The sequence below is a fragment of the Nerophis lumbriciformis genome, linkage group LG23 (assembly GCF_033978685.3).
Source record: "Nerophis lumbriciformis linkage group LG23, RoL_Nlum_v2.1, whole genome shotgun sequence".
In the NCBI taxonomy this organism is placed as follows: domain Eukaryota; kingdom Metazoa; phylum Chordata; class Actinopteri; order Syngnathiformes; family Syngnathidae; genus Nerophis; species Nerophis lumbriciformis.
Genome location: NC_084570.2, coordinates 34568695 through 34575138, shown reverse-complemented (window position 1 = coordinate 34575138; position 6444 = coordinate 34568695). Strand labels below are relative to the sequence as shown.

At 38.1% G+C, this 6444-nt stretch overlaps 1 non-coding gene across 1 annotated transcript; it reads left to right on the top strand.

The window, feature by feature from the left end:
* Positions 1-921: 921 nt before the first annotated feature.
* trnaq-uug (transfer RNA glutamine (anticodon UUG)) lies at positions 922-993 on the top strand. Its single transcript has one exon. It is a non-coding gene; the product is annotated as a tRNA-Gln (tRNA).
* Positions 994-6444: the final 5451 nt, after the last annotated feature.

Below are 6444 nucleotides of genomic sequence, written 5' to 3'. Positions count from 1 at the left end.
TCCCGCAGGTAACCGTACATACCACTTCTCGCCAGCAACAGGCGCTGTTGCAACACTTCATTCATAATTTAATCAAGCATAATGAACGTCTGTTTCTACACCGTTACATATATATATTTAAAATATGACTTATTTTAACGAATGCAGCTGAAATAGGCTCCAGCACCCCCCGCGGCCCCAAAAAGGACAAGCGGTAGAAAATGGATGCATGGATGACTGAAACCCTTCATCCCTGCAAGGTTAAAACTATATATGTTGTATTAGATTTGAAATGACAAACTATTAAAACAAAAACCCGCATGCTTTGATTGTGTGTGGCGGCTAGCTGGCCCCCAGTGGACACAAGTTTGGACAACCCTGAGCTCTAATGTGACTGGCAGCGCCTTCTCACATGAACAATATCTCTTCTTATTTATTCTGGCGGCTTGTTTGTTGTTTGTCTTTATGACATCGTGTGGATTATCACCGAACTACGCTTTTATTTTGAAGGGGAACGCTTTCATTTTGCGCAGCTGCAACGGCGCAGCGTGTCCAGTTTGGGAAGTGGCGCTACACACGGACGGTAATGGACTTGACACGCTGCACTTCCACGAAGTTCTTGGCAATTAATGACTTGTCGTGTTTTGTAGGCAACGTATCGTGGTTTTATTACGCGGGGCTACCGTATCGGAATCTACGCCGCCATTTTCCGTAGCACTAACATGCTAGCGTTAGCGTAAAAGGTGACTTGGGGTTAGCGTGAAAATGCTCAGACATTGTATCCCATCCATTTTTCTACCGCTTGTCCCTTCGCTTGCTAGAAACAACCTTTGTTCCCACGTTGTCGTCGGTAATGTAAGTACAGGAAATGAAAATATGAAATATGCGTCTATGAGTATTGAACACCTTTAAGAGCTCAAATATCCCAGCAGCAGCAACAGCGGTCCCGTGGTGTAATGGTTAGCACTCTGGACTTTGAATCCAGCGATCCGAGTTCAAATCTCGGCGGGACCTCGTCTTTTTTTTTACACCTCAAACTTCTTTAATAAGACATTAAATACTACGTTTTTATACACTCTACATAACGTTTTCAAAGTGTGAGGTTGCAGTCACATGCTTTAAGTTTGCCAATTTAAGGTGTTTATTTCTTGATCGGCACTTTATTATCATCATGGTTATGTAAAAACTGGCTTTAGTGTTCCAGATTACAATTTGTGACAGGTTTGTGACTTGGTTGTTCCTTAACATCCTAGTATAATTTTCCTGTAATTCAAAATTGACAGTTTGGTATGTGCAATTGTTTGTACTGAAGATGGTGGCAGTTGCTTAGAATTGGCTACAAAAGACATTCAGCTTCTGTATATCTAAAAATTATTCACTGACTTCCTTGGACTCTGACACTATCAACGAAACTCACAACAATTGCAAATTCAGTGACACGCTTTGAGTATCAACCTGTTACAATAAGTGCTGTCAAAAAACACAACCAAATGCAGTAAATCATAATCACTAATACAAGCCAAATAATTGAAAATGTATGTTGAATTATCATTTCACCCTGGAAAAGGATTGGTTTAAATTACGGCTGGGCGATATATGGAATATACGAGATAAATCGCGGGTTTGTCTCTGTGCGATATAGAAAATAACTATATAGGGATATTCGAGTATACGTTCTCACTGCATTCGTTTCCCACTCTTTCTTGTCTCTCCTTCACAGAGACTTAAAACAAGCGCACCTGCTTACATACGTCACATACTGTCGCGCGTGCAACGTCATACGCCCTTGCGGAGCAGAGAGGTAGCGGCATGGTAACATTAGCTGTGATGCTCGCGGAGTGGTGCGAGTGGTAATACGAGAGAAAGAAGATGCCAATCTGGTAACAAATGAAGAATAACTAATTCCCAAGAAAAACAGCACGGGGTCCATCGTCTGGCAGTGGTTTGGCTTCAAGTGGGAATATGTTGAACTATTATGCGGAAAAAAGCGTTGCTACAAAAAGTAGCATTACTGCTAATTTGTAGCATCATTTGAAAAGTTCCCCCCTAGAGAATGAGGAGTGCTTGAAACTCCGCGTGTCAACATCTCCGTTTGGTGCCACACCAACAAAATGCCGAAGCAACCATTTCCAGATCAACACGTATGAAAAATAGTCAACAACAGAAGGAGATAACGTCTGCAGGAACCTACCACATAGCGAAGGACATACACTATTTGATTTCCTATTATGCAGCTCATTTTTATTTGACAGTTATTGAAATATCTTGTGTGACATCATGCACAAAAGTGCACTTTATTTGTTTTAAACTATTGTAGTGGTGTTCTGTACAAAAAGTGCACTTTAATTTAGTGTTGTTTTGATATGTCCTCTTAGTGACATCATGCACAAAAGTGCACTAATAGCTTGTTTTAAAATGTCTCTGACAATCTTGCACTTTCTGTTTTGGAAATGACATGAATGTTTGTGCCACTGCTTAATAACTGTTTCATAAATACAGTTTTGGTAAATTGACTTAGTTGTGATTTCCCTCTCTGCATGAAATGTTAAAAGTAGCATATATTAATGCAGTATGAACAAGAATGTTTAAATGTAGACACATAGAATCATCATACTGCTGTGATTATATGCATCAAGTGTTCATTCAAGGCTAAGGGAAAATATCGAGATATATATCGTGTATCGTGACATGGCCTAAAAATATTGAGATATTAATAAAAGGCCATATCGCCCAGCCCTAGTTCAAATCAGTCCTTAAGGGCCATTGATTAATATTTATTGTCCATACGAATAATGCATACAGTGTATGTAAACGTCTGCCCACAACGGTATTTTCTCAAAACAAGTGTCATTCTCATGGGAGACAGAAGAATACAAAATATATTCCAGCAACCTTGACAAAACATGAATTAAACATATTTTCTTATTCAATAAGCTAACTTTTGTAACCTGTTTGAATCCAAAACGATTTGATGTCTGGAACTAACTTCTTTAAGGGCCTGCAGCACATAAAAAAAATACTGTAAATAAACAAAAAAACATCATCAAAAAGTGAAAAAAAAGAGCAAACAAAAAAAATGTCACAAGAAAAAGTTGCAATGTTGACTCCAATAACACAAAGCTGCCATGCAGGCTGTTTTTTTGTCTTTGAAGCTGTCATTGCTCAAAACCCCCCGAAAGAATCAAAGTCAATGTTGTTATGAATTATTGACACAATTACGTCACATCAAATATTACACTTTGAATTATTTTTTAAAGGGAAAATATTGCATATTTGATGTGTTTGCCATCCAAAAAAGAAAAGGTTGCTGTGACAAAAAGGGAATAAAACAAACAAAAATAAAAATAAAACGTGTGACTTATTTTAAACATTTTTTATGAGTGAGGATCTTTTGGATCCTCAGGAATTTTAGTGGGATTTTTTTAAACTGTCATTACTAAAAACAACACGAAAATAATTAAAATCAATGTTGTTATGAATTATTGACACATATAAGGCTCCAATTACGTCACATCAAATATTCAACTTTGAAATATATTTTAGGGAAAATATTGCATATTTCATTTTTTATTTACAAAAAACAAAGTTTTCTTTGACAAAAGGGAATAAAACAATTAGACCACAGGTGTCTAACTCAAGGCCCGGGGGCCAGATGTGGGCCGCCACGTCGTTTAATGTGAAAGCCCTGGAAATAATGTCCATCATTAAATAATTTAATCTTGAACATAAGGGACAAGTGGTAGAAAATGGATGGATGGATGGATCTTGAACATAGTTTTAATTTTGACCAAAAAAAAAATAATTTCCTGTCTTTTAGATTTGCAAAAACAATAAGACAGGACTGTCCAAAGGGGGGCCCCCAGCTCCAGTTTTTAGCATATTGTTGGATAAAGAAATAACGGTAAAAATAAATAATGATTGTGACGTAAAGTGAAAAAAGCTCAAATTGGATACAAATACTCCTCTTCCTCCTATCCAGGAGATGGCAATACGCCACTGCCTGACCAGGGCTCAGAAAATCTGCAAAGACTCCTCCCACCCCCACCAAGGACTGTTTTCACTGTTGGACTCAGAAAGAGGTTCCGCAGCCTCCGAAGCAGAACCTCCAGGTTCTGTAACAGCTTCTTCCCTCAGGCCATAAGACTCTTGAACGCATCATAATAATCCCCTCAATAACCCCCAAAAATGGATTAACTGGCTGGAATATAAAGACAACATAACATGTGGATGCATATGAAAAAGTGCAATATAATTATCTGTACAGTAATCTATTTATTTATATCTGCACCTTATTGCTCTTTTATCCTGCACTACAAGCAGCTAATGCAATGACATTTTGTTCTTATCTGTACTGTAAAGTTCAAATTTGAATGACAATAAAAAGGAAGTCTAAGTCTAATAACTCAGAGGGGTCCAAACATTGCATACTGAAAAGTAAAATTATGCAGGGGACATTTTGATTTTATTTTATGAAAAAAAAAAGAAAACAGACACTATACATAATGATGTATTATTGTAGTATCAACATTTCTGGTTTTTCTCATTACATTACATCGGTGGTGTCCAAACTACGGCCTGCGGGCCAAGTGTGGCCCGCCAGCGTCTTCAGTTTGGCCCACGAGACGTCATGTGTTTATGAAAGAATCCGGCCCGTGGGGTGTTTCCAAATGAATATCTAACTTTGCTGCCATCTTTTCGACGACGTGGGCAAATTAGGCCAATGACCATGAGTAATGATTTGTAGTGAACACGGCACAGCATTCGATTGTATGACCCAACTAGGGTTGTACAGTATACCGGTACTAGTATTGTATAGAGATACTAATGAATCAAAAACGGCACTAAACTCTGTTTGAAAAGTACCAGTTCACCATATTTTTTTATTAACGGGCATAACGGCGCATCGTCGTGACATTGCTGGTTTTGCGAGCAGAGGAGCATGTTCGGCAGCGCACACACATGGAGTTTTTACAAGCAGACACAGTGTGTACACAGAAAAAGGAGAATGGACACATTTTTGGTGTAAAAAGTAAAGATAAAGGTGAAGTTATAACACTGAAACACCCTCAGGAAGAGGTGCTTTAAGACATGGCTAGCTAGCTAGCGGCTAACATCCATCCACAGTGTTTTAGCTACTTCTAAATCACTAATCCTGGCCTCCATGGCAACAAATAAAGTAAGTTCCTTACAAGTAGCATTATCACTGGAGGACAAGGAAATAGCTAAACATGCTTCACTACACACCGTAGGAGGATACAATAGCTCACCACTAACAACAGCTAGCGTTCCCGAATGTAAACAAATGCCAAATGATACCAAGTACAAGAGCGTATCTAGTCGATACTACTATGATTACATCAATATTTTTTGTCGTTGCAAAATCTTCTTTCATTTAAAAACAAAATCATATTATGTTTATAAACTCAGGAAATATGTCCCTGGACACATGAGGACTTTGAATATGACCAATGTATGATCTAGGGTGACCATTTCCATGACACCAAAAAGGAGGACATTATGCGGCATATCAATAAATTACTATGGTGTACATAGGACTCTGGTATACTCTTATTTATAGTACAATTTTGAGTGGTTTAAAGATTATGTTTGTGTGGCTGAATAGGAAAAAATATTAAAGTCAAGTGTTTGTTAACAGGTGGTTAATCAATACATTGTGGTGTTCAAAAAGTGACCACTGAGATGAATCTTTTCAACTGCAGAGTGCCACAAAGCATAACATGTGTGGACTTAAATGTAAACAACAATTAACAGGTAGCATATATAATTTAAAAAAAATGCCACAAAAAAATTTCCACATCAACATCAAGGCTGCTTGCTGCATATCTGGTTGCGTTATGCAGAATATGGGCCAAACAGTTTGCAGGGAGCACATCTTTTTGTCTCAGTTTCAGCTTCTGATACACACTGTTATGTTTGCCATAATTGACACTGGCATTGTCTGCTGCATATGCAGACATGTTTTTCACCTCTAAGCCAGACATCTCAAGTTTTGCCAGCAGCCATGGTTTGTTATGGCTTCTGCATGACGTTTCGTTGCTGTCACTATAAAAATCCAACAGGACATGTTGGATGCCTTCATCAAAGTGAAAATACCTTACCACAATGGGAAAACACTTGTTTGTTCCTTTTTTTGAGGCGTCGGTTGCCATGGAAAAGGGTAGGTTGTTTTCTTTTATGTAGTCGGTATGTTCCTGTACCAAATAGTGAGCGATGACGTTCTCGCACAATGCCTTGGCTTTTGTTCGGCCACAGGCCATCCCTTTAGCTGTGGGCTAGGTACTCAAAGCGCTTTACATAGTGAAACCCAATATCTAAGTTACATTTAAACCAATAAGCAGATATTAACAGTAAATGAACAAGTGGATTAATAATCAATTTTTACAGTATGTCCCTCATAATGTAGACAAAATAATAGGTAGATAAATGACACAATATGTTACTGCA